Source organism: Dioscorea cayenensis, unplaced genomic scaffold, assembly GCF_009730915.1.
Source record: "Dioscorea cayenensis subsp. rotundata cultivar TDr96_F1 unplaced genomic scaffold, TDr96_F1_v2_PseudoChromosome.rev07_lg8_w22 25.fasta BLBR01000665.1, whole genome shotgun sequence".
Lineage (NCBI taxonomy): Eukaryota > Viridiplantae > Streptophyta > Magnoliopsida > Dioscoreales > Dioscoreaceae > Dioscorea > Dioscorea cayenensis.
In genome coordinates this window covers 12,809-19,103 of record NW_024087056.1, presented here as the reverse complement: position 1 = coordinate 19,103, position 6,295 = coordinate 12,809, and positions in this window count along the sequence as shown.

Below are 6,295 nucleotides of genomic sequence, written 5' to 3'. Positions count from 1 at the left end.
CAAAAGATAAATATAAATATAAAAATAAATGAATAAATAAACAAAGATTTAATATTTTGTGCTCTCTAATATGAATTGGTTAGTGTAACTCCCACCAATTGCATGTTCTCATCCATTATTTGCTTAATATTTGAATATCTCAAGGTCTATAGTATGAAGATTCTTCTAAAGCTTATACTTTCAATATGTGGCAACTAGAGCCTAACAAAAACATTTTTAGTAAAATGAGCATATCATGATTATATACTCTTAAGAGAAGTAGTAATTCCCTCAAAAATTTTAAAAGATTTGTTGGCTTCTACTTTTTAAACGAAGAAATTTTATTTGAAAACTACTAAAAGATGGGAAACACTCTTAAAAACTTCCAAAGTCACTTTTGTTAGGAATTCTATTACCCCTTCATACCTCAGTTTTTGTTTTATCTTAACTCATTCAATAAATTATCCTAGCCAATATATATAATGAATGGTGTGAAAGTTACTAAGAGCAGGCTAACTATTCACTAATATATTGTGAGTGTTTAATAATGTACTACACCTCCTTAGTAGGTGTATGTATATGTCTATCAGCCATAGCCATTAGCTAGTGAGTGACCTTTTGTGTTGAATATCCAAATAAACCATTTATGTAGAGAGTCAGTTGTATATCCTGTTATGAATATGGCCTATCTATTTGCTTTCAATCTTGTTCTATCTATTTATTGATTATACGTGGTTTCCAAATGTGACCATGGTGCATTAAGTATCAGTATGTCTATCACAGTAGCCCATCCATTTATAAAATGTGTATATGCCTTCATCAACTTGGTCCACCCTTCTAGCAAGTAACTTTATGTCTACTGGTCAATCAATAAATAGTTATATTTCTAAACAGGTTTATGTGTCTAGTTCAAATTAATCTATCTCGAGTTATGGATTCAACTAGTCATTCAACTTTGGAAATAAGATTGAGAGTTTTATGAATGGACATAAAGGATGATGAGAAATCATCAATAGGGTAATCCTAGAACTCAAAACAAATAAATGGATGCATTTAGCGCCTTTACAGAACTGAAAAACAAAGGAAATGCATGAAAACAAATATATTTATTATAAACTTGTCATAGAACATTGATAAAGAATTCAGGGAACACCTCTACTGCTATGATAATTAAGTATAGTAGAAAAGACAACATTAAAATTTCATCAAATACATGCAACCATTACTACACTTACTGCAAAATAAAAAGATAGTTCAATTAGCTAGCAAACGAAATGATTAATTCTTTTATAATCCATGGTAGAGTATCGCATAACTTGGTCATTCTACAATTGCTTGGCTGCAACTACTTCAATATCATTAAGAATGTACTATTGATTTAATATATAGTATATCTCTTTCAAAATAATTGGATAATCCAAATTAAAAAATATAGATTTTTATGTTTTATGATTTTGCTAGTATTCTTAGAATTAATTTCTAATATGATTTATTGATATCAATTTGTGTTGTAGGACAATGGCAATGAACAAAACTTGGAAGGAAATTTCTAACAGGACATTGCCACAATTTGAAAAAAGAGTCAATGAGTTTCTTGATTTTGCATTCTAAAACCTTGATGAAAGAAAAGATGCACGTTGTCAATGTAAAAAGTACAATAACAATTTATTTGGGGTGCCGCAATCAATTTATGAGAATCTAATGTTAAATGGGATAAACAAAAACTACAAGCTATGGTACAACCATGGAGAGGTTTTACAATGTTGTTCGAATAATGATGATGATGATGATGACGAAGCTAGAGAGAGTGATAAAAGTGATAATGATGGTGTAATGCGTGATATGTTACATGATCTTGGACATGCTAATGCGAATTATCTGGACTAAATTGATGCTCAAATGATTAATGATACATTTACAAGGGATAGTTCTATTACTCTAAATGAACAAGTTGATGGTCCAATTGAACACAACCCCACAAGTGCAAATAAGGAAGCTACTAAGTTTTTTCAGATTATTGTGAGAGGTGGAGCAAGAGTTATATACTAGTTATGAAGCATCTTCCACACTATCGTTCATTGTTGAAGTAATAAATTGGAAATGTCACTATAGCATTAGTGGAAACGCAGTTGAAAAAATGCATCAAATAATGAAAAGCTGTTTTCCTAAAGCTAATAAAGTTCCTATGTCATATATCGACTGCAAGAAAATCTCTCAAGATTTAAGGCTTTCATATAAGAAAATAGATGTTTGTGTAAATGATTGCATCCTTTATAGAAATGAATATGAGAATGGCCAATCTTGTCCAACTTGTGATGAATGTAGATGGAAAAATTATGGGAAAATGGAAAATATGACTAATAAGCATGGGCATTAAAAAAAAAGATTCCACAGAAAGTCTTGTGATATTTTCCATTAGCTCCACGCTTGCAAAGATGGTACATGTCATATAATATTGCCAAGCATATGAGGTGGCGTTAGGAAAAGCCATGTAACAATGAGTTTATGGGACACCCAATCGATTCTCCAACTTGGAAAAGTTTTGACAAGATGCACCCTACTTTTGCAGCAGACCCACGTAATGTTAGACTTGGTTTAGCAAGTGATGATTTTAACCCGTTTGAAAATATGAGCACTTCTTATAGTGTATGGCCAGTTGTAATAGTTCCTTATAACCTTCCACCACGGCTTTGCATGAAAGATCCTTACTTCATGATGTCACTTTTGATTCCTAGTCCTAAAGCTCCTGGAAATGACATTGATTTTTACTTAAAGCCATTGATTGATGAGTTGAAATGTCTCTAGGAAACAAGTATAGAGACATATGATGCAGTTTTTAAAGAGTAACTTTCACTTATGTGCAGCTATCTTATGTACCATAAATGATTTTTCAGCTTACAATAATTTATCAGGATGGAGCACCAAAGGCAAGTTAGCATGTCCTATTTGCAATCTTGAAACATCTTCTCAAAGGATTAAGAATGGGGATAAAACATGTTATCTTGGTCATCATCGGTTCTTACCGACTAATCATTCATGAAGAAAAAATGCTAAAGCATTTGATGGTACCACAAAAAATCGAAGTGCACCCAAACAATTATCAGGGAATGATGTTGTTGAACAATATAATCAATTTTCTCAGGTGAAGTTTGGTGAGCTTTTAATCATTCATGTTTGTTATTTGTATTCTAACTCTTTTCCTTTACTATTTTCTTTAAACAAGTGAATTTTGGTAACACTTCAAGAAAACAAAAGAGTGGAGATGTTCTATTGTTTAGGAATTGGAGAAAAAAGATTGTTTTTTTTTTTCATCTCTCATACTGGAGGACACTTAAATTGTGGCATAATCTAGATGTCATGCATATTGAGAAAAATGTATGCGACAATATAATTGGGACTTTACTAAACATAGAGGGGAAAACAAAAGATACTTTAAACACTCATTTTGATTTAGAAAATATGGGTATACGTCCTGAGCTTCATGCAACTCCCATAGGTAATGGTCACTATCTGTTTTGTCCTGCATGTTATATACACTATCTAAGGATGAAAATGAGCATTTTCATCCCACTGTCATGAACGAAGGATGAACAACAATGGTGAAGGTCTAAGTTCAGAGATTAGTTCACAGGCTCTTGAGGAACTAGGCCAAGGACTCTGAGGTAATGGTTCCATGTATTTGGAATTGCTATCGACATCTGTATCCCTTGGAAAAGCCTTCTGTGAGGTTTACCGCACTGCCATCCAACAGTTCGAGCCTCATTACTAGATGTATGTAGAGTCCCAAAGATATAATTTTGTATGGACGCAACTTTCAATTAATATCTACATTATCCCTATTGCTACTTGCACTGTACTGTACCTTCCGCTTTATTGAAGAAGCCTCCTGCTTGGGTCAAGCCCTTGTCATTCAATCAAGCCCCTGGGGAAAGAATGGAGAAGAAGCCTAGGTTTTCGAAAGTGCTAAAAATTCCTGAGGCAACGACAGTATTTTAGACTTATCTCATGTACTGATAAAGATATTGCTATGAGAAAGTGTGAAAACGGAGCACTTATCATTGATGAAATCATGTTGCTCTTCACAATGGAAATCATCCCTTGTTGTGGACCGGTCAGATGTTGTAACACCAAAGGTTTGGAATCTTTGCGAAAGAGGGGCCATCCAAACGATGCTTGAAAAAAAGAAAAATCAAATCACTGCTGCATTAGAAGGTTTTACTAGAAGACTAGACAATGATGTAAAGGTGTGGTATCTTCGCCGAAACGAGGTTACCATGACTCTACAAGGGCATGCTGATATGATAACAGGGGTTTGGCTTAGCTTGTTCATATTAACCATTGTCATGTGTTTATGATGTAGTTAAAATTTCATGACGATCAGAGCTGATCTGGAAAACCTATGAGCTACTTGATCAAAACAACACTTTTTATGAAAAACTGCAGATTTTGGCTTCAAAATTCATCATTTCCTTGATTGTTCTTCCTTTTTTTCAATTTTTTTCTTATTTGTTTTTGTTTTTGTTGTTTTTTTTTCGTTTTTGTTGTTGTTTTTTATCTCTTTTTTTTTTACTTTTAATTTTCTCTTTATTTACTTTTTATTTTCTTTTTATTTTCATTCTTTTTCTTTCCTTACTTGATCTTATAGCTTCTTATAAGATTTGCATGTAATCTCTTAGAGTGAAATTTACAAGAATCATTTCAAAATTCATGGGATCATATCTTTATTCGACTTGATAAAGAAAAACAACATGATAGATTTTGTGTTTTGCCTCGAGAAGCATATATCATGCTTGACCAACTTTCTCAAACAAGAGCATTGGACGTTCCGTCATAGACAAACACATAATTTTTATTTTACAATATGCTTTTATTTAAGTGGAGAAGAGAAAGAAGACAATGGAACTCATAATTTGACTCAAGAAGCATATGTCATGCTTGACCAACTTGCTCAAACAAGAGCACTGGACATTCCGTCATAGACAAACACAAGTTTTTTTTTTTGTCTTTTTCTTCATTCTTTTTTTCTTCTTCTTTTTACCCCCCTTTTTTTCACATTTTCATATTATGGATTATAGGTACATCATGGATAATATTTTTTTAAGAAGCACGCTTTAATGGGTGGCATAGGTCTTCTTCCATCGTCGTCAACTAGTTGATAAGCTCCACCTTTGTAGACTACCTCTATAATATATGGGCCTCCCCAATTTGACTTGAGTTTGCCCCTGGCATGCTTGTTGGTGATGATTGGTCTTCTGAACACCCATACCATCTCTCATTTCTCGAAAGTTCGAATGCGAGCCATCTTATTATAAGCTCGAGTCATCCTTGCTTTGTAGACTTCAAGATTCTGTTGGGCCTCTAGTCTTCTTTCATCTAGGGAATCAAGTTCATCCAAACGCAAGCAAACTCTGTCTTCATTTGTGAGTTCGTTCTGTAAGGCAATTCTCAGAGATGGAATTTCGATTTCAAGGGGAAGAACAGCTTCTGTACTCAAAAACTAACGAGTACGGTGTTGATTGAGTTGGTGTTCGATATGTTGTCCGGTATGCCCATAAAACTTCAGGAAGCCTTTCGTGCTAATCCCTTTGACTTTTTGAAACTACTTTCTTTAACAACTTGGATAATGTTTTATTGAATGCTTCCACAATACCATTTTGCTTTAGCATTATAGATGGAGGAATTCCTCCAATCTATTTTGTGATGCTGAGCAAACCTTCCAACATTGAAACTTTTGAATGCTCGCCCATTGTCAGAGATGATCCTTCGAGGTGTTCCAAATTTATGTAGCACATGGTCTTTGAAGAATTTGATGATGTTTTCTGCCTTTACTTCCTTTAAAGGAATGGCTTCCGCCAATCGTGAAAAATAGTCAGTGGCAGCTAATATAAAGCGATGCCCTCTTAATGATGGAGGCTCAATAGGACCTATCACATCTGTCCCTACATCTCGAAAGGCCATGAAGAGATGGTAGGGTGCAAAGGGTTGGGATGTTGATGAGTGAAATTCCCATGAGCTTGGTACAGTTTACACCATATTGCATATTGTAGGCAATCATTAATCATGCTTGGCCAATAATACCCAATATGTTTGATCTTTAACCACATCTTGGGTCCTAATTGGTGAGTTCCGCAGATACCAGAATGGACTTCATCCATAACTTCTTCAGTCTCCTCCTTCGAGAGACATCTTAGTAGGAGTTGATCATAACCTCGTCGCCCTTTTCTTAAACTGCGTTGCTAGCGACTTTTCATCTGGGAGTTTGCCATACTTCAAGTATTTAATAAAAGGATCCCTCCAATCATCTTCGACAATTGTT